We start from the raw sequence: 23,285 nt of genomic DNA on the forward strand, positions 1-23,285 counted from the left end.
AGCTCAGCTTTATTCAGTTGAGGACAACACCAGGCAGGGGCAGACAGACACCGTTAGTAGGCCGGAACCACCAATTTTTTTTAAAAACAGCAGTTAATCAGAGCCGGAAGGTAGAAGCTCAGCTTTATTCAGTTGAGGACAACAGAAGGCAGGGGCAGACACCGTTAGTAGGTCGGAACCACCAATGTGTTTAAAAACTGCAGTTAATCAGAGCCGGAAGGTAGAAGCTCAGCTTTATTCAGTTGAGGACAACACCAGGGAGGGACAGACACCGTTAGTAGGCCGGAACCACCATTTTTTTTTTAAAAACAGCAGTTAATCAAAGCCAGAAGGTAGTAGCTCAGCTTTATTCAGTTGAGGACAACACCAGGCAGGGGCAGACAGACACCGTTAGTAGGCCGGAACCACCAATGTGTTTAAAAACTGCAGTTAATCAGAGCCGGAAGGTAGAAGCTCAGCTTTATTCAGTTGAGGACAACACCAGGGAGGGGCAGACACCGTTAGTAGGCCGGAACCACCAATGTGTTTAAAAACTGCAGTTAATCAGAGCCGGAAGGTAGAAGCTCAGCTTTATTCAGTTGAGGACAACACCAGGGAGGGACAGACACCGTTAGTAGGCCGGAACCACCATTTTTTTTTAAAAACAGCAGTTAATCAAAGCCAGAATGTAGTAGCTCAGCTTTATTCAGTTGAGGACAACACCAGGCAGGGGCAGACAGACACCGTTAGTAGGCCGGAACCACCAATTTTTTTTAAAAACAGCAGTTAATCAGAGCCGGAAGGTAGAAGCTCAGCTTTATTCAGTTGAGGACAACACCAGGGAGGGACAGACACCGTTAGTAGGCCGGAACCACCATTTTTTTTTAAAAACAGCAGTTAATCAAAGCCAGAAGGTAGTAGCTCAGCTTTATTCAGTTGAGGACAACACCAGGCAGGGGCAGACAGACACCGTTAGTAGGCCGGAACCACCAATTTTTTTTAAAAACAGCAGTTAATCAGAGCCGGAAGGTAGAAGCTCAGCTTTATTCAGTTGAGGACAACAGAAGGCAGGGGCAGACACCGTTAGTAGGCCGGAACCACCAATGTGTTTAAAAACTGCAGTTAATCAGAGCCGGAAGGTAGAAGCTCAGCTTTATTCAGTTGAGGACAACACCAGGGAGGGACAGACACCGTTAGTAGGCCGGAACCACCATTTTTTTTTTAAAAACAGCAGTTAATCAAAGCCAGAAGGTAGTAGCTCAGCTTTATTCAGTTGAGGACAACACCAGGCAGGGGCAGACAGACACCGTTAGTAGGCCGGAACCACCAATGTGTTTAAAAACTGCAGTTAATCAGAGCCGGAAGGTAGAAGCTCAGCTTTATTCAGTTGAGGACAACACCAGGGAGGGGCAGACACCGTTAGTAGGCCGGAACCACCAATGTGTTTAAAAACTGCAGTTAATCAGAGCCGGAAGGTAGAAGCTCAGCTTTATTCAGTTGAGGACAACACCAGGGAGGGACAGACACCGTTAGTAGGCCGGAACCACCATTTTTTTTTAAAAACAGCAGTTAATCAAAGCCAGAAGGTAGTAGCTCAGCTTTATTCAGTTGAGGACAACACCAGGCAGGGGCAGACAGACACCGTTAGTAGGCCGGAACCACCAATTTTTTTTAAAAACAGCAGTTAATCAGAGCCGGAAGGTAGAAGCTCAGCTTTATTCAGTTGAGGACAACACCAGGGAGGGACAGACACCGTTAGTAGGCCGGAACCACCATTTTTTTTTTAAAAACAGCAGTTAATCAAAGCCAGAAGGTAGTAGCTCAGCTTTATTCAGTTGAGGACAACACCAGGCAGGGGCAGACAGACACCGTTAGTAGGCCGGAACCACCAATGTGTTTAAAAACTGCAGTTAATCAGAGCCGGAAGGTAGAAGCTCAGCTTTATTCAGTTGAGGACAACACCAGGGAGGGACAGACACCGTTAGTAGGCCGGAACCACCATTTTTTTTAAAAAAACAGCAGTTAATCAAAGCCAGAAGGTAGTAGCTCAGCTTTATTCAGTTGAGGACAACACCAGGCAGGGGCAGACAGACACCGTTAGTAGGCCGGAACCACCAATTTTTTTTAAAAACAGCAGTTAATCAGAGCCGAAAGGTAGAAGCTCAGCTTTATTCAGTTGAGGACAACAGAAGGCAGGGGCAGACACCGTTAGTAGGCCGGAACCACCATTTTTTTTTAAAAAACAGCAGTTAATCAAAGCCAGAAGGTAGTAGCTCAGCTTTATTCAGTTGAGGACAACACCAGGCAGGGGCAGACAGACACCGTTAGTAGGCCGGAACCACCAATTTTTTTTAAAAACAGCAGTTAATCAGAGCCGGAAGGTAGAAGCTCAGCTTTATTCAGTTGAGGACAACACCAGGGAGGGACAGACACCGTTAGTAGGCCGGAACCACCATTTTTTTTTTAAAAACAGCAGTTAATCAAAGCCAGAAGGTAGTAGCTCAGCTTTATTCAGTTGAGGACAACACCAGGCAGGGGCAGACAGACACCGTTAGTAGGCCGGAACCACCAATTTTTTTTAAAAACAGCAGTTAATCAGAGCCGGAAGGTAGAAGCTCAGCTTTATTCAGTTGAGGACAACAGAAGGCAGGGGCAGACACCGTTAGTAGGCCGGAACCACCAATGTGTTTAAAAACTGCAGTTAATCAGAGCCGGAAGGTAGAAGCTCAGCTTTATTCAGTTGAGGACAACACCAGGGAGGGGCAGACACCGTTAGTAGGCCGGAACCACCAATGTGTTTAAAAACTGCAGTTAATCAGAGCCGGAAGGTAGAAGCTCAGCTTTATTCAGTTGAGGACAACACCAGGGAGGGACAGACACCGTTAGTAGGCCGGAACCACCAATGTGTTTAAAAACTGCAGTTAATCAGAGCCGGAAAGTAGAAGCTCAGCTTTATTCAGTTGAGGACAACACCAGGGAGGGACAGACACCGTTAGTAGGCCGGAACCACCATTTTTTTTTTAAAAACAGCAGTTAATCAAAGCCAGAAGGTAGTAGCTCAGCTTTATTCAGTTGAGGACAACACCAGGCAGGGGCAGACAGACACCGTTAGTAGGCCGGAACCACCAATTTTTTTTACAAACAGCAGTTAATCAGAGCCGGAAGGTAGAAGCTCAGCTTTATTCAGTTGAGGACAACAGAAGGCAGGGGCAGACACCGTTAGTAGGCCGGAACCACCAATGTGTTTAAAAACTGCAGTTAATCAGAGCCGGAAGGTAGAAGCTCAGCTTTATTCAGTTGAGGACAACACCAGAGAGGGACAGACACCGTTAGTAGGCCGGAATCACCAATGTGTTTAAAAACTGCAGTTAATCAGAGCCGGAAGGTAGAAGCTCAGCATTATTCAGTTGAGGACAACACCAGGGAGGGACAGACACCGTTAGTAGGCCGGAACCACCATTTTTTTTTTAAAAACAGCAGTTAATCAAAGCCAGAAGGTAGTAGCCCAGCTTTATTCAGTTGAGGACAACACCAGGCAGGGGCAGACAGACACCGTTAGTAGGCCGGAACCACCAATTTTTTTTAAAAACAGCAGTTAATCAGAGCCGGAAGGTAGAAGCTCAGCTTTATTCAGTTGAGGACAACAGAAGGCAGGGGCAGACACCGTTAGTAGGCCGGAACCACCAATGTGTTTAAAAACTGCAGTTAATCAGAGCCGGAAGGTAGAAGCTCAGCTTTATTCAGTTGAGGACAACACCAGGGAGGGGCAGACACCGTTAGTAGGCCGGAACCACCAATGTGTTTAAAAACTGCAGTTAATCAGAGCCGGAAGGTAGAAGCTCAGCTTTATTCAGTTGAGGACAACACCAGGGAGGGGCAGACACCGTTAGTAGGCCGGAACCACCAATGTGTTTAAAAACTGCAGTTAATCAGAGCCGGAAGGTAGAAGCTCAGCTTTATTCAGTTGAGGACAACACCAGGGAGGGACAGACACCGTTAGTAGGCCGGAACCACCATTTTTTTTTTAAAAACAGCAGTTAATCAAAGCCAGAAGGTAGTAGCTCAGCTTTATTCAGTTGAGGACAACACCAGGCAGGGGCAGACAGACACCGTTAGTAGGCCGGAACCACCAATTTTTTTTAAAAACAGCAGTTAATCAGAGCCGGAAGGTAGAAGCTCAGCTTTATTCAGTTGAGGACAACAGAAGGCAGGGGCAGACACCGTTAGTAGGCCGGAACCACCAATGTGTTTAAAAACTGCAGTTAATCAGAGCCGGAAGGTAGAAGCTCAGCTTTATTCAGTTGAGGACAACACCAGGGAGGGACAGACACCGTTAGTAGGCCGGAACCACCATTTTTTTTTTAAAAACAGCAGTTAATCAAAGCCAGAAGGTAGTAGCTCAGCTTTATTCAGTTGAGGACAACACCAGGCAGGGGCAGACAGACACCGTTAGTAGGCCGGAACCACCAATGTGTTTAAAAACTGCAGTTAATCAGAGCCGGAAGGTAGAAGCTCAGCTTTATTCAGTTGAGGACAACACCAGGGAGGGACAGACACCGTTAGTAGGCCGGAACCACCATTTTTTTTTAAAAACAGCAGTTAATCAAAGCCAGAAGGTAGTAGCTCAGCTTTATTCAGTTGAGGACAACACCAGGCAGGGGCAGACAGACACCGTTAGTAGGCCGGAACCACCAATTTTTTTTAAAAACAGCAGTTAATCAGAGCCGGAAGGTAGAAGCTCAGCTTTATTCAGTTGAGGACAACAGAAGGCAGGGGCAGACACCGTTAGTAGGCCGGAACCACCAATGTGTTTAAAAACTGCAGTTAATCAGAGCCGGAAGGTAGAAGCTCAGCTTTATTCAGTTGAGGACAACACCAGGGAGGGGCAGACACCGTTAGTAGGCCGGAACCACCAATGTGTTTAAAAACTGCAGTTAATCAGAGCCGGAAGGTAGAAGCTCAGCTTTATTCAGTTGAGGACAACACCAGGGAGGGACAGACACCGTTAGTAGGCCGGAACCACCAATGTGTTTAAAAACTGCAGTTAATCAGAGCCGGAAAGTAGAAGCTCAGCTTTATTCAGTTGAGGACAACACCAGGGAGGGACAGACACCGTTAGTAGGCCGGAACCACCATTTTTTTTTTAAAAACAGCAGTTAATCAAAGCCAGAAGGTAGTAGCTCAGCTTTATTCAGTTGAGGACAACACCAGGCAGGGGCAGACAGACACCGTTAGTAGGCCGGAACCACCAATTTTTTTTAAAAACAGCAGTTAATCAGAGCCGGAAGGTAGAAGCTCAGCTTTATTCAGTTGAGGACAACAGAAGGCAGGGGCAGACACCGTTAGTAGGCCGGAACCACCATTTTTTTTTAAAAAACAGCAGTTAATCAAAGCCAGAAGGTAGTAGCTCAGCTTTATTCAGTTGAGGACAACACCAGGCAGGGGCAGACAGACACCGTTAGTAGGCCGGAACCACCAATTTTTTTTAAAAACAGCAGTTAATCAGAGCCGGAAGGTAGTAGCTCAGCTTTATTCAGTTGAGGACAACACCAGGCAGGGGCAGACAGACACCGTTAGTAGGCCGGAACCACCAATTTTTTTTAAAAACAGCAGTTAATCAGAGCCGGAAGGTAGAAGCTCAGCTTTATTCAGTTGAGGACAACAGAAGGCAGGGGCAGACACCGTTAGTAGGCCGGAACCACCAATGTGTTTAAAAACTGCAGTTAATCAGAGCCGGAAGGTAGAAGCTCAGCTTTATTCAGTTGAGGACAACACCAGGGAGGGGCAGACACCGTTAGTAGGCCGGAACCACCAATGTGTTTAAAAACTGCAGTTAATCAGAGCCGGAAGGTAGAAGCTCAGCTTTATTCAGTTGAGGACAACACCAGGGAGGGACAGACACCGTTAGTAGGCCGGAACCACCAATGTGTTTAAAAACTGCAGTTAATCAGAGCCGGAAAGTAGAAGCTCAGCTTTATTCAGTTAAGGACAACACCAGGGAGGGACAGACACCGTTAGTAGGCCGGAACCACCATTTTTTTTTTAAAAACAGCAGTTAATCAAAGCCAGAAGGTAGTAGCTCAGCTTTATTCAGTTGAGGACAACACCAGGCAGGGGCAGACAGACACCGTTAGTAGGCCGGAACCACCAATGTGTTTAAAAACTGCAGTTAATCAGAGCCGGAAGGTAGAAGCTCAGCTTTATTCAGTTGAGGACAACACCAGGGAGGGACAGACACCGTTAGTAGGCCGGAACCACCATTTTTTTTTTAAAAACAGCAGTTAATCAAAGCCAGAAGGTAGTAGCTCAGCTTTATTCAGTTGAGGACAACACCAGGCAGGGGCAGACAGACACCGTTAGTAGGCCGGAACCACCAATTTTTTTTACAAACAGCAGTTAATCAGAGCCGGAAGGTAGAAGCTCAGCTTTATTCAGTTGAGGACAACAGAAGGCAGGGGCAGACACCGTTAGTAGGCCGGAACCACCAATGTGTTTAAAAACTGCAGTTAATCAGAGCCGGAAGGTAGAAGCTCAGCTTTATTCAGTTGAGGACAACACCAGAGAGGGACAGACACCGTTAGTAGGCCGGAATCACCAATGTGTTTAAAAACTGCAGTTAATCAGAGCCGGAAGGTAGAAGCTCAGCATTATTCAGTTGAGGACAACACCAGGGAGGGACAGACACCGTTAGTAGGCCGGAACCACCATTTTTTTTTTAAAAACAGCAGTTAATCAAAGCCAGAAGGTAGTAGCCCAGCTTTATTCAGTTGAGGACAACACCAGGCAGGGGCAGACAGACACCGTTAGTAGGCCGGAACCACCAATTTTTTTTAAAAACAGCAGTTAATCAGAGCCGGAAGGTAGAAGCTCAGCTTTATTCAGTTGAGGACAACAGAAGGCAGGGGCAGACACCGTTAGTAGGCCGGAACCACCAATGTGTTTAAAAACTGCAGTTAATCAGAGCCGGAAGGTAGAAGCTCAGCTTTATTCAGTTGAGGACAACACCAGGGAGGGGCAGACACCGTTAGTAGGCCGGAACCACCAATGTGTTTAAAAACTGCAGTTAATCAGAGCCGGAAGGTAGAAGCTCAGCTTTATTCAGTTGAGGACAACACCAGGGAGGGGCAGACACCGTTAGTAGGCCGGAACCACCAATGTGTTTAAAAACTGCAGTTAATCAGAGCCGGAAGGTAGAAGCTCAGCTTTATTCAGTTGAGGACAACACCAGGGAGGGACAGACACCGTTAGTAGGCCGGAACCACCATTTTTTTTTTAAAAACAGCAGTTAATCAAAGCCAGAAGGTAGTAGCTCAGCTTTATTCAGTTGAGGACAACACCAGGCAGGGGCAGACAGACACCGTTAGTAGGCCGGAACCACCAATTTTTTTTAAAAACAGCAGTTAATCAGAGCCGGAAGGTAGAAGCTCAGCTTTATTCAGTTGAGGACAACAGAAGGCAGGGGCAGACACCGTTAGTAGGCCGGAACCACCAATGTGTTTAAAAACTGCAGTTAATCAGAGCCGGAAGGTAGAAGCTCAGCTTTATTCAGTTGAGGACAACACCAGGGAGGGACAGACACCGTTAGTAGGCCGGAACCACCATTTTTTTTTTAAAAACAGCAGTTAATCAAAGCCAGAAGGTAGTAGCTCAGCTTTATTCAGTTGAGGACAACACCAGGCAGGGGCAGACAGACACCGTTAGTAGGCCGGAACCACCAATGTGTTTAAAAACTGCAGTTAATCAGAGCCGGAAGGTAGAAGCTCAGCTTTATTCAGTTGAGGACAACACCAGGGAGGGACAGACACCGTTAGTAGGCCGGAACCACCATTTTTTTTTTAAAAACAGCAGTTAATCAAAGCCAGAAGGTAGTAGCTCAGCTTTATTCAGTTGAGGACAACACCAGGCAGGGGCAGACAGACACCGTTAGTAGGCCGGAACCACCAATTTTTTTTAAAAACAGCAGTTAATCAGAGCCGGAAGGTAGAAGCTCAGCTTTATTCAGTTGAGGACAACAGAAGGCAGGGGCAGACACCGTTAGTAGGCCGGAACCACCAATGTGTTTAAAAACTGCAGTTAATCAGAGCCGGAAGGTAGAAGCTCAGCTTTATTCAGTTGAGGACAACACCAGGGAGGGGCAGACACCGTTAGTAGGCCGGAACCACCAATGTGTTTAAAAACTGCAGTTAATCAGAGCCGGAAGGTAGAAGCTCAGCTTTATTCAGTTGAGGACAACACCAGGGAGGGACAGACACCGTTAGTAGGCCGGAACCACCATTTTTTTTTAAAAAAACAGCAGTTAATCAAAGCCAGAAGGTAGTAGCTCAGCTTTATTCAGTTGAGGACAACACCAGGCAGGGGCAGACAGACACCGTTAGTAGGCCGGAACCACCAATTTTTTTTAAAAACAGCAGTTAATCAGAGCCGGAAGGTAGAAGCTCAGCTTTATTCAGTTGAGGACAACAGAAGGCAGGGGCAGACACCGTTAGTAGGCCGGAACCACCAATGTGTTTAAAAACTGCAGTTAATCAGAGCCGGAAGGTAGAAGCTCAGCTTTATTCAGTTGAGGACAACACCAGGGAGGGGCAGACACCGTTAGTAGGCCGGAACCACCAATGTGTTTAAAAACTGCAGTTAATCAGAGCCGGAAGGTAGAAGCTCAGCTTTATTCAGTTGAGGACAACACCAGGGAGGGACAGACACCGTTAGTAGGCCGGAACCACCATTTTTTTTTTAAAAACAGCAGTTAATCAAAGCCAGAAGGTAGTAGCTCAGCTTTATTCAGTTGAGGACAACACCAGGCAGGGGCAGACAGACACCGTTAGTAGGCCGGAACCACCAATTTTTTTTAAAAACAGCAGTTAATCAGAGCCGGAAGGTAGAAGCTCAGCTTTATTCAGTTGAGGACAACACCAGGGAGGGACAGACACCGTTAGTAGGCCGGAACCACCAATGTGTTTAAAAACTGCAGTTAATCAGAGCCGGAAGGTAGAAGCTCAGCTTTATTCAGTTGAGGACAACACCAGGGAGGGACAGACACCGTTAGTAGGCCGGAACCACCATTTTTTTTTTAAAAACAGCAGTTAATCAAAGCCAGAAGGTAGTAGCTCAGCTTTATTCAGTTGAGGACAACACCAGGCAGGGGCAGACAGACACCGTTAGTAGGCCGGAACCACCAATTTTTTTTAAAAACAGCAGTTAATCAGAGCCGGAAGGTAGAAGCTCAGCTTTATTCAGTTGAGGACAACACCAGGCAGGGGCAGACAGACACCGTTAGTAGGCCGGAACCACCAATTTTTTTTAAAAACAGCAGTTAATCAGAGCCGGAAGGTAGAAGCTCAGCTTTATTCAGTTGAGGACAACAGAAGGCAGGGGCAAACACCGTTAGTAGGCCGGAACCACCAATGTGTTTAAAAACTGCAGTTAATCAGAGCCGGAAGGTAGAAGCTCAGCTTTATTCAGTTGAGGACAACACCAGGGAGGGGCAGACACCGTTAGTAGGCCGGAACCACCAATGTGTTTAAAAACTGCAGTTAATCAGAGCCGGAAGGTAGAAGCTCAGCTTTATTCAGTTGAGGACAACACCAGAGAGGGACAGACACCGTTAGTAGGCCGGAACCACCATTTTTTTTTTAAAAACAGCAGTTAATCAAAGCCAGAAGGTAGTAGCCCAGCTTTATTCAGTTGAGGACAACACCAGGCAGGGGCAGACAGACACCGTTAGTAGGCCGGAACCACCAATTTTTTTTAAAAACAGCAGTTAATCAGAGCCGGAAGGTAGAAGCTCAGCTTTATTCAGTTGAGGACAACAGAAGGCAGGGGCAGACACCGTTAGTAGGCCGGAACCACCAATGTGTTTAAAAACTGCAGTTAATCAGAGCCGGAAGGTAGAAGCTCAGCTTTATTCAGTTGAGGACAACACCAGGGAGGGGCAGACACCGTTAGTAGGCCGGAACCACCAATGTGTTTAAAAACTGCAGTTAATCAGAGCCGGAAAGTAGAAGCTCAGCTTTATTCAGTTGAGGACAACACCAGGGAGGGGCAGACACCGTTAGTAGGCCGGAACCACCAATGTGTTTAAAAACTGCAGTTAATCAGAGCCGGAAGGTAGAAGCTCAGCTTTATTCAGTTGAGGACAACACCAGGGAGGGACAGACACCGTTAGTAGGCCGGAACCACCATTTTTTTTTTAAAAACAGCAGTTAATCAAAGCCAGAAGGTAGTAGCTCAGCTTTATTCAGTTGAGGACAACACCAGGCAGGGGCAGACAGACACCGTTAGTAGGCCGGAACCACCAATTTTTTTTAAAAACAGCAGTTAATCAGAGCCGGAAGGTAGAAGCTCAGCTTTATTCAGTTGAGGACAACAGAAGGCAGGGGCAGACACCGTTAGTAGGCCGGAACCACCAATGTGTTTAAAAACTGCAGTTAATCAGAGCCGGAAGGTAGAAGCTCAGCTTTATTCAGTTGAGGACAACACCAGGGAGGGACAGACACCGTTAGTAGGCCGGAACCACCAATTTTTTTTTTAAAAACAGCAGTTAATCAAAGCCAGAAGGTAGTAGCTCAGCTTTATTCAGTTGAGGACAACACCAGGCAGGGGCAGACAGACACCGTTAGTAGGCCGGAACCACCAATGTGTTTAAAAACTGCAGTTAATCAGAGCCGGAAGGTAGAAGCTCAGCTTTATTCAGTTGAGGACAACACCAGGGAGGGACAGACACCGTTAGTAGGCCGGAACCACCATTTTTTTTTTAAAAACAGCAGTTAATCAAAGCCAGAAGGTAGTAGCTCAGCTTTATTCAGTTGAGGACAACACCAGGCAGGGGCAGACAGACACCGTTAGTAGGCCGGAACCACCAATTTTTTTTAAAAACAGCAGTTAATCAGAGCCGGAAGGTAGAAGCTCAGCTTTATTCAGTTGAGGACAACAGAAGGCAGGGGCAGACACCGTTAGTAGGCCGGAACCACCAATGTGTTTAAAAACTGCAGTTAATCAGAGCCGGAAGGTAGAAGCTCAGCTTTATTCAGTTGAGGACAACACCAGGGAGGGGCAGACACCGTTAGTAGGCCGGAACCACCAATGTGTTTAAAAACTGCAGTTAATCAGAGCCGGAAGGTAGAAGCTCAGCTTTATTCAGTTGAGGACAACACCAGGGAGGGACAGACACCGTTAGTAGGCCGGAACCACCATTTTTTTTTAAAAAACAGCAGTTAATCAAAGCCAGAAGGTAGTAGCTCAGCTTTATTCAGTTGAGGACAACACCAGGCAGGGGCAGACAGACACCGTTAGTAGGCCGGAACCACCAATTTTTTTTAAAAACAGCAGTTAATCAGAGCCGGAAGGTAGAAGCTCAGCTTTATTCAGTTGAGGACAACAGAAGGCAGGGGCAGACACCGTTAGTAGGCCGGAACCACCAATGTGTTTAAAAACTGCAGTTAATCAGAGCCGGAAGGTAGAAGCTCAGCTTTATTCAGTTGAGGACAACACCAGGGAGGGGCAGACACCGTTAGTAGGCCGGAACCACCAATGTGTTTAAAAACTGCAGTTAATCAGAGCCGGAAGGTAGAAGCTCAGCTTTATTCAGTTGAGGACAACACCAGGGAGGGACAGACACCGTTAGTAGGCCGGAACCACCATTTTTTTTTTAAAAACAGCAGTTAATCAAAGCCAGAAGGTAGTAGCTCAGCTTTATTCAGTTGAGGACAACACCAGGCAGGGGCAGACAGACACCGTTAGTAGGCCGGAACCACCAATTTTTTTTAAAAACAGCAGTTAATCAGAGCCGGAAGGTAGAAGCTCAGCTTTATTCAGTTGAGGACAACACCAGGGAGGGACAGACACCGTTAGTAGGCCGGAACCACCAATGTGTTTAAAAACTGCAGTTAATCAGAGCCGGAAGGTAGAAGCTCAGCTTTATTCAGTTGAGGACAACACCAGGGAGGGACAGACACCGTTAGTAGGCCGGAACCACCATTTTTTTTTTAAAAACAGCAGTTAATCAAAGCCAGAAGGTAGTAGCTCAGCTTTATTCAGTTGAGGACAACACCAGGCAGGGGCAGACAGACACCGTTAGTAGGCCGGAACCACCAATTTTTTTTAAAAACAGCAGTTAATCAGAGCCGGAAGGTAGAAGCTCAGCTTTATTCAGTTGAGGACAACACCAGGCAGGGGCAGACAGACACCGTTAGTAGGCCGGAACCACCAATTTTATTTAAAAACAGCAGTTAATCAGAGCCGGAAGGTAGAAGCTCAGCTTTATTCAGTTGAGGACAACAGAAGGCAGGGGCAAACACCGTTAGTAGGCCGGAACCACCAATGTGTTTAAAAACTGCAGTTAATCAGAGCCGGAAGGTAGAAGCTCAGCTTTATTCAGTTGAGGACAACACCAGGGAGGGGCAGACACCGTTAGTAGGCCGGAACCACCAATGTGTTTAAAAACTGCAGTTAATCAGAGCCGGAAGGTAGAAGCTCAGCTTTATTCAGTTGAGGACAACACCAGAGAGGGACAGACACCGTTAGTAGGCCGGAACCACCATTTTTTTTTTAAAAACAGCAGTTAATCAAAGCCAGAAGGTAGTAGCTCAGCTTTATTCAGTTGAGGACAACACCAGGCAGGGGCAGACAGACACCGTTAGTAGGCCGGAACCACCAATTTTTTTTAAAAACAGCAGTTAATCAGAGCCGGAAGGTAGAAGCTCAGCTTTATTCAGTTGAGGACAACAGAAGGCAGGGGCAGACACCGTTAGTAGGCCGGAACCACCAATGTGTTTAAAAACTGCAGTTAATCAGAGCCGGAAGGTAGAAGCTCAGCTTTATTCAGTTGAGGACAACACCAGGGAGGGGCAGACACCGTTAGTAGGCCGGAACCACCAATGTGTTTAAAAACTGCAGTTAATCAGAGCCGGAAGGTAGAAGCTCAGCTTTATTCAGTTGAGGACAACACCAGGGAGGGACAGACACCGTTAGTAGGCCGGAACCACCATTTTTTTTTAAAAACAGCAGTTAATCAAAGCCAGAAGGTAGTAGCTCAGCTTTATTCAGTTGAGGACAACACCAGGCAGGGGCAGACAGACACCGTTAGTAGGCCGGAACCACCAATGTGTTTAAAAACTGCAGTTAATCAGAGCCGGAAGGTAGAAGCTCAGCTTTATTCAGTTGAGGACAACACCAGGGAGGGACAGACACCGTTAGTAGGCCGGAACCACCATTTTTTTTTTAAAAACAGCAGTTAATCAAAGCCAGAAGGTAGTAGCTCAGCTTTATTCAGTTGAGGACAACACCAGGCAGGGGCAGACAGACACCTTTAGTAGGCCGGAACAGCCAATTTTATAAAAAAAAAGCAGTTAATAAGAGGCAGAAGGTAGAAGCTCAGCTTTATTCAGTTGCAGCTTCTTGGCAATAATATAAAGAAGACGCGACAGGACAACACTCGGTGGATGCCATATCTGTGTTTTCAATGGAAAAAAACCTTTCAGTTAACTACTTGCAGGAGAAAGTTTTTGTAGCTGGTGGCCAATTTTTGTACTGTACCAGTTTTTTGTTGTATGTGTTTTTGTTTTTAATGTTAAAATGTCTGCATTTGATATCTCTCCAGTATTTTCTTTTTTATAAGCAAAATACTGCAGTTTTACATCGGTTACATGGATACACAGGCAGCTTGGTGGTGAGTGGAGGAGTATTTCAAGTAGGGACCGCAGACAGGCTATCAAAGGCCTAAAATAACAAACAATAGGCTCATGGCAGTTTTATAGCGGTTACATGGATACACGGGCAGGCAGCTGGTGATGAGTGGAGGAGTATTTAAAGTAGGGACCGCAGACAGGCTATCAAAGGCCTAAAATAACAAACAATAGGCTCATGGCAATTTTACAGAGGTTACATGGATACACGGGCAGGCAGCTGGTGGTGAGTGGAGGAGTATTTAAAGTAGGGACCGCAGACAGGCTATCAAAGGCCTAAAATAACAAACAATAGGCTCATGGCAGTTTTACAGCGGTTACATGGATACACAGGCAGGCAGCTGGTGATGAGTGGAGGAGTATTTCAAGTAGGGACCGCAGACAGGCTATCAAAGGCCTAAAATAACAAACAATCGGCTCATGGCAGCTTTACAGCAGTTACATGGATACACGGGCAGGCAGCTGGTGATGAGTGGAGGAGTATTTAAAGTAGGGACCGCAGACAGGCTATCAAAGGCCTAAAATAACAAACAATCGGCTCATGGCAGTTTTACAGCAGTTACATGGATACACGGGCAGGCAGCTGGTGATGAGTGGAGGAGTATTTAAAGTAGGGACCGCAGACAGGCTATCAAAGGCCTAAAATAACAAACAATAGGCTCATGGCAGTTTTACAGCGGTTACATGGATACACGGGCAGGCAGCTGGTGATGAGTGGAGGAGTATTTAAAGTAGGGACCGCAGACAGGCTATCAAAGGCCTAAAATAACAAACAATAGGCTCATGGCAGTTTTACAGCGGTTACATGGATACACGGGCAGGCAGCTGGTGATGAGTGGAGGAGTATTTCAAGTAGAGAGCGCAGACAGGCTATCAAAGGCCTAAAATAACAAACAATAGGCTCATGGCAGTTTTACAGCGGTTACATGGATACACGGGCAGGCAGCTGGTGGTGAGTGGAGGAGTATTTAAAGTAGGGACTGCAGACAGGCTATCAAAGGCCTAAAATAACAAACAATAGGCTCATGGCAGTTTTACAGCGGTTACATGGATACACGGGCAGGCAGCTGGTGGTGAGTGGAGGAGTATTTAAAGTAGGGACCGCAGACAGGCTATCAAAGGCCTAAAATAACAAACAATAGGCTCATGGCAGTTTTACAGCGGTTACATGGATACACGGGCAGGCAGCTGGTGATGAGTGGAGGAGTATTTCAAGTAGGGACCGCAGACAGGCTATCAAAGGCCTAAAATAACAAACAATAGGCTCATGGCAGTTTTACAGCGGTTACATGGATACACGGGCAGGCAGCTGGTGATGAGTGGAGGAGTATTTAAAGTAGGGACCGCAGACAGGCTATCAAAGGCCTAAAATAACAAACAATAGGCTCATGGCAGTTTTACAGCGGTTACATGGATACACGGGCAGGCAGCTGGTGGTGAGTGGAGGAGTATTTAAAGTAGGGACCGCAGACAGGCTATCAAAGGCCTAAAATAACAAACAATAGGCTCATGGCAGTTTTACAGCGGTTACATGGATACACGGGCAGGCAGCTGGTGATGAGTGGAGGAGTATTTCAAGTAGGGACCGCAGACAGGCTATCAAAGGCCTAAAATAACAAACAATAGGCTCATGGCAGTTTTACAGCGGTTACATGGATACACGGGCAGGCAGCTGGTGATGAGTGGAGGAGTATTTCAAGTAGGGACCGCAGACAGGCTATCAAAGGCCTAAAATAACAAACAATCGGCTCATGGCAGCTTTACAGCAGTTACATGGATACACGGGCAGGCAGCTGGTGATGAGTGGAGGAGTATTTAAAGTAGGGACCGCAGACAGGCTATCAAAGGCCTAAAATAACAAACAATAGGCTCATGGCAGTTTTACAGCGGTTACATGGATACACGGGCAGGCAGCTGGTGGTGAGTGGAGGAGTATTTAAAGTAGGGACCGCAGACAGGCTATCAAAGGCCTAAAATAACAAACAATAGGCTCATGGCAGTTTTACAGCGGTTACATGGATACACGGGCAGGCAGCTGGTGGTGAGTGGAGGAGTATTTAAAGTAGGGACCGCAGACAGGCTATCAAAGGCCTAAAATAACAAACAATAGGCTCATGGCAGTTTTACAGCGGTTACATGGATACACAGGCAGGCAGCTGGTGATGAGTGGAGGAGTATTTCAAGTAGGGACCGCAGACAGGCTATCAAAGGCCTAAAATAACAAACAATAGGCTCATGGCAGTTTTACAGCGGTTACATGGATACACGGGCAGGCAGCTTGGTGGTCAGTGGAGGAGTATTTAAAGTAGGGACCGCAGACAGGCTATCAAAGGCCTAAAATAACAAACAATAGGCTCATGGCAGCTTTACAGCAGTTACATGGATACACAGGCAGCTTGGTGGTGAGTGGAGGAGTATTTAAAGTAGGGACCGCAGACAGGCTATCAAAGGCCTAAAATAACAAACAATAGGCTCATGGCAGCTTTACAGCGGTTACATGGATACACAGGCAGCTTGGTGGTGAGTGGAGGAGTAGTGCAAGGAGTGTCTGTCCCAGTACTCCCAAAATATAAATAGATGTTAATGTCTCGCAAAACAACCAAAACAAAAAAAAAGGTGGCATACTTAGGTACAGGGGTGGGCTCATCTACTGAGTTTCTGACATAGTAATTTGGCAGTAACTATTTAATGGTGCCAATATAGGACACAGACACAGACTACTTTAAGTTGCATCATAGATGTTGTCGTAGCTGTTTTCATTCTGACCCAAATGTCAGCTGACAGATCACCAGTGAGTCCTAATTGTGGATTTACGCCCTTAGTTGACAAGCGCTTGGAGACAAAAGACACCTCACACGTATCCCGTGAGCAAGTCACTTTTATCTGAAATATTAAAACCAAGGCAATGCTTTATACCATTTACACAGCATGCATTTCAATGTAACTCATGTAGCCCCCACCAGCACCCAGGGTCATACTTTATTTACCATAACCCAGAATATGTTGTACTGACTATTGAGAACATACATGATAAGAAGCACAGTCTCCTTGAAGAGGAGACCGTCAGACTACTGAGTCAACAGATTCTAGCAATTCTAATACTTAAAGGCAAAAGGCACTTAAAGGCAAGGTAGTTAAAGGCAAACTATTAACCCTTCTATAACAATTTCCCCCTTTTGTAAATGGTATAACCTTTGCTACGGGGTCCGCTGATGTCCACAAAGGAGCTACTGTCTCATGGGTCTAGTACCCACAAGGGGACTTCCTACCTGCTTCGCCCATCCACCCTCAGTGTGGACACTCAACTTCCCATCAGCAGTGGCCATACGGGGCCTATGATATACTACAGAAGGTTCAGCCTTAGGTAATACATAAATTAGCGCTTTTACGGCTACATAAAACAATAAGCAAAGCAACAAGATTTGCATACAAGTCTGAAAAATACCCAAAATAATCCATCCTGCTAGGCCGCTAAGCCAATCGGCTGGATTTAAAAAGGAGTCTCTATATTGTATTAGTCTCATTAAGAGCCTTAAGGAACCTAGAAAATCTGAGTCCAAGTCTCATTGGGTATGCTGTGTGGTGTTAATACCTTCCTTGGCTCCAGAGGTAAAGGCTAAGTACAGCATAGCCCTTACAAATACTGGGCTGTGTATACAGATCCAACAGTCCAGCAGGTTTGTCCTTCTGCGTCTTTTATAAGAAAAGCATGATGTTGAGTAAGTTGCTGTCCTTGTCAACATTTAAAAGTTTATCCAGTGTCTCTGTAAGGTGCAGACATCCTACCACTACCAGCAAGGTGATTAGAACAACAGTCTTTCTGCTAGTGAAAAGATCTTTTTGTAATGACTGGCATGGATCCAGGTGGGCGTTCCCCCAAGTGAATGTGGTCAGCTGGACTTTACAACGGGCCGTCAAAACCGTGGATATAGGCTCCTTCTCGCGTGTCTGTGTATGACCACCCAATCACCTGGATTCAGCAGATGTGCGTCCGCACTGGCATTAAGATCTGGAATGGATGAAAACACATGTTTATGCACCACAATAAGTATTTTCTTCAAGGCCTGGACATGGGCTGTCATAGCACTGTGTTGCATTTGTAGCACCTGTGGGAAGTGCAGACCAGTCTTTGGCAAACTACTAAACAGGACTTCAAAAAGAGACAAGCCTGTCTTTCTATTTGGAGTGTGTCTGACTAGAAAGAGTGCAAGATACAAGCACTCTACCCCGCTCTTTCCTGTGTCTGCCATGGCTTCTGAATTTCCAGTTTAAGTGTCCCACTTGGTCTTTCCATTTTCCCACTACTTTGTTGTCTATATGGTGCATGATATGCTTGCTGTACTCCCAGGGCCTGCATGACTTCCCTCATTATTTCTCCCGTGAAGTGTGTACCCCTATTGCTTTCTATGGTCTCTGGACACCATACCTGCAGATCAGTTCTTTCATCAGTTCGTCTGCAGTCACTTTAGCATTTGCACATTTTACCGAATAGGCTTCCAGCCAACCAGAGAAGAGATCTACACATACTAGGACATTTTTCACACACTCCTACCTTGGGTAGCTGTATGTAGCCCGTCTGCAGTCTCTGAAACGGGTAGAGAGGCCTGGGTGTCGCTTTCTTAGGGACTTTTTTTACTGTTTTACCAGGGTTGTGCTGTGCACAGATGAGGCATGACCGTACGAGCTTTGCTGCTGCGTAACTGAAACCAGGAGCGATCCAGAAGGCATCTACCATGGACACATGTGACATTTTGAGGTGTGAGTGGGGCCAGGTGTTGCCTGCGCCATAATTAGGAACAGGGACTTTGGTATATACAATTTATCCTTATTCTCCCAAAACTCTTTTTGAGTTCAGCTCAGCTCCCATTCTCCCCCGTGTTCCTTCTCTGTTTGGGCAGCTGGAGGGATTTCAGGACATCTAGGCTCAGTGTGGCTGGAATACGCTGACTCTCCGCCACCGTCCACTCCTCCCTAGGCCGCCTTGCTGCTACTTTAGCAGCCTCGTCCGCCCTTCTGTTGCCCTCTACCTCCACAGAGTCACCGTCCGTGTGTGCTGTTACCTTGACGATGCCAACCCGGACTGGTAACGTCAATGCCTCCACTAATTGTTTCATCAGCTCTGCATTTTTAATGGGCTTACCGGCTGATGTAAGAAACGTTCTGCTTCTCCAGACAGGGCAATAATCATGGGATATTCCCCATGCACAATTCGAATCTGTGTAAATATTAGCGACTTTACCTGCAGCAGCTCTACACGCCTCAGTGAGCGCCTTCAACTCTGCCTCCTGCACCAACATGTGAGGAGGGAGTGGTTCAGCTCGGATTACCTCATGTGAGGATACTACTGCATGTCCAGTGTAGAATCGCCCATCCTGGTGGTATCTGGAGCCATCTACAAAAATAAAACTTCAAAATATGCATTAGGAACAGCTTTTTGTTTTTGTTTTTTGTTTTTTTTCATGAACATATGTAAAACATACTGTCTCCTGACTCATCAGTTCCTATGCAGTCATGTTTGTGCGTCATGTCAACGTACCAGTGTACTTTTTTTTTTTTTTTTTTTTTTTTTCTCTAATGCTGTCACCAATTCCCCCTTTTCTGAATCCACAGGCAGATGAGTGGCTGGATTCAGAACACTATGTCTTTTGAGGGTGACGTATTCAGGAATTAGTATTAGAACACATTGAGTCTGATCTGTCTATCCATAGACAGGTGTTTTGGTTGAACTTGTACAAGTATGGCATTAATGTCATGTGGGGAACAAATTTGTCAAAAGAAAAAGTCAGTGTGAGCTCACATGCCTAGCAGTAATACAGCAGCTCTACAACACGGACACACGTAGGAGACCCTCTAATCACTGGGTGTAATTGTGCTGAGTAGTAAGCTATCGGTCTCTGTTCCTCTCCACGTTGCTGTGTCAGTACTGCGGTAGCATGTCCTCCCTGCTCTGTTCAAAATAAGAAAAATAGCTGATCATAGTTTGGAATGCCTAAGGCCGGGGCTGGCACAATGAGCAGCTTCAGAGAATCAATTGCTTCTTGAGTGAGATTGTAGGGGTTTGATGACAACCTGTCATAGAGTGGTTGCATCATTTGTGAAGCAGACCTTATCCAAGGCCTACAGTAGGTCACCAAACCTAGGAAAATACTTAGATGCTGGTGTGACCTGGGTAAAGGGAGATTTTGTATTGCCTGTTTTCTGTCTTCAGTCAGGTGTCTTGTACCTTCAGCAATACAATGTCCTAAAAATGTCACTTTTTGTTTACAAAACTGTAATTTGTCCTGTGAGACCTTGCAACCCTTCTCTGCCAAAAACACAGCAAGGAACCTATAGCTGTAGCAGGACGTCTGGTCCGGGCAGCAGAGCAAGAGGTCATCCACGTACTGCAATAGTACAGTCTGTGGATGAGGTGGTTGCCACTGCTCAAGAATCCCTGCCATCGCTGTTGAATAGATGGTTGGGGAGTTCTTTCCCCCTTTTGGGAGGACCGTCCAACAGTATTGTTTACCTTCGCAAGTAAAAGAGAAAAGATGCCGTCAGTCAGGGTGCAGGGGTACAGAGAAGAATGCATTTGCCAAATTAATGACTGTGAAACATTTTGTGACCGTACGGTGTGTGTATTAGGGACAATTGAGATGACACTCACTGTAACATCATTAATGGCCTGTAAGTCCTGAACTATTCTGTGTCAGGGGAACCCTTGGGTCCTTTCTCTTCTTAATGGGATACAAAGGGGTGTTGCTTTAACCAAAGAGGAGTGGTTCCTTCTTTTAATTTAATCAAAACAAGGGGAATGGGCAATCGACCCACATCAGATTTTCCCCTTGCCCAAACGGTGTCTGGCACCTGACTCTTTTCCCTGTCCTCAGACATTCTGGTGTCAGGTATTACTTTCACTACTCTTGCCATATACACCATTTCTGCAAATTTACACAAGTGTTTACATAAATCAAACACTAATGTCCAAATACTATTTATACCCGTATTTGATTGGGTAGAGTACCTCTTAAGAAAACTAAATTTGATTCACAAAATATGTTACCAAAAGAAAATTATATATATGAAAATATATATATTTACGGAAGATACTGAGTCGTAAAATGGGAGAGCACAATGCCATAGGCCACAGCAAAGCACAAGCTTATTTTAAGAAGGTAGAAGCCCTATGTAAATCCATAACTAACAGTTCCAAATATAAAAAGAAGGGATTTGAAAACTACCAAATATCAATACCAGTTGCTTGCGATGAGGTACAGGAAGTGGAAAAGACAAATAAACAGTGATTATGGATTGAGCCAATATAATGAATGGCTAAAAAACTATATATATCATATGAAGACAACCTAGAAATACACGGTAACTATACCATCTTGTGTAAGGAAACTACTAAACTGGCAAATGAATGGAATTAAGTGTAACTATAATTGGGCATGATTTACCTGTGGTATAATGTGCACGTGGAAGACCCTGACGTCCCTCTGCCCCAAGTGTTTATATGAAAGGGGACTTGTGACTGTAATACCCTCAGGAGAGTACTGTATGATGGCCTAGCCAGCACTCAACTCTGCTCCCAGCAAATCCATAGGGGTATTGTCACTGACAATAAGTTTGTAAGCACCTCTTGGCTGTCTCGTGATTCTAGTCTTATTTGTTTCGTCATAGGGCTTCAGTCGCTTGTCCTTCTACACTCACGCATTCCACAGTCTCGTCAGTAATCATGTCTGGCACTATCAAGTCTCTGTGCCACAGTTCCGGCTGCTCCAGTGTCAATCAAGAATTCTGTCTCTTTCCCTCCCGGCATTGATATGGTGGCCATCAAGGCTGGACCAGGTCCGAAGGGGACAAGTACAGGGCACACATTTGTCACTGGGTTGTCAGTTTCCTAGTCTGGAGGTGAAGAAGGTGGAAGATTGGTCTGAGTGTCCATTTTCTCCACAATTCCAGCACTTTACGGTTTCTAAGTCTTTAGGTCTCTCATTACGTCTCTACTGTTTTCCTTGTACTCCAGCATACATGACACGTTGTCTTATTGTCCTAGTTTGTTCAACTCCTTTAGCAACTTTCAGGAGATCTTTTGGATCTACATTCCTCCATTCAGGTCTAGCTGTCTGTACTGCGTCTCGTAAGTCTTTGGTCATACCGTCAATGAATGTATTTACCAATACTTTAACATCAAGTGGGTTTACTGGACTGTACCCCATGTCTTCCCATTTAAGCTGTAACCGTCTAAAGTACATCTCTACACTCTCTTCTTCTGTCACATCTGTATGTGTCTTAATTATGTGTCCTAGCAAGTCACCTGCTTTTGTGCTCACTAACTACCTAGGCCTGCCCAGGTGCACTTATACGTCCATCATATTGTCTTTATCTGAAAAATGGGAAAGGTTGGTTCTTAGGGTCAGCCAATTGTTTTTGCGTAGCTAACTAGTCAGAGGGCCTCCAGGAATAATACTCCTGTATCTGTCTTACCCTAACTGATGTGGTTGGTTCTCTGGTGGTGGGGGTGACTAGATGACCGGTTGGGGGTGACATGACATGCTGGTCTACAGCTCCTTCCCAAAAGGATTACTGTCAGCCTACTCCCAAAAGTTAATGTCCCCACTATCCACCAACCACAATCCTGTGTCAGCTTCTTATGTCACTACATGTGATCTTGTCTGGACAGGATTCAGTGTAATTCTCCTAGGTCGGGTTGCAGCACAGATCATACAAGTATTTCTCCAGTCTGGGTTTGTCTGACCACAGTCCATCTGTCTTGTCTGGGTCTCTAGTTATACAAAGGTATGACTGTAGCAGTAATGTGTCAGTCATAGTCGGACTTTTAAGCATCAAAACATTCATAATACACCTTACTTCCGTCCTGCTGCACTCTCTCAGACACCATTTATTCATTTGCTATTTTCCTCCTTTGTCTGTGCCTTTTTGAACAACAAAACATCCACTCACTGGCATTTTTGCCTTTTTCAATATTGGTTTCACATCTTTCACTGCTTCCTTTTTCCAATCTATACAGCGGTTTCTGGATCCCATTGGGGGCCCTGACTGCACACAGAATAAGTTGCCCATGGCTTCAACTTATCCGCTCAGACAACTCACCTGCAGTGTGAGTGTCAAGATTTAGAGGGAAGGTTATGCCACCTCTCACCCAGTAAACCTAAAGGATGTAACGAGAAGGCTAAAACTGCCTCTCACCCGTTAGATCAGCTGGCTAGAAAAGGAAGGCCCAGATGTGTTAGGCCTCTGACCCACTAGCTCAGTTCCATGGACGGGAAGGTTATGCCACCTCTCACCCGTAAATTCACTGTAGAAGGAAGGCCCAGCTGTGTTAGGCCTCTCACCTACTACATTAGCCATGCAGTTGGCTACCTCCTCTGTTGATCCTCAATTTGCTATATCAATTACTCAACTTGGAGCAGGTGAATCTTTGTACCAATATTTCAATCACTTACAAGTTTCCTCTTATAATAGGCACAATTCTTTTTCACTTTCAATTCCATACAGTACTTATTGCTTTAAACACAAATCTCTCAGCGTGTTCTCCCCCCCTTCCTCTGGCCCACAGCGCAAAGGGGAGAAAACTCAAGCAAGTAGCGCAGGGGTGCACTTCCCTCCTCCCATCTGGTATTT

This window comes from Ranitomeya variabilis, chromosome 5 (genome assembly GCF_051348905.1).
Source record: "Ranitomeya variabilis isolate aRanVar5 chromosome 5, aRanVar5.hap1, whole genome shotgun sequence".
NCBI lineage: Eukaryota > Metazoa > Chordata > Amphibia > Anura > Dendrobatidae > Ranitomeya > Ranitomeya variabilis.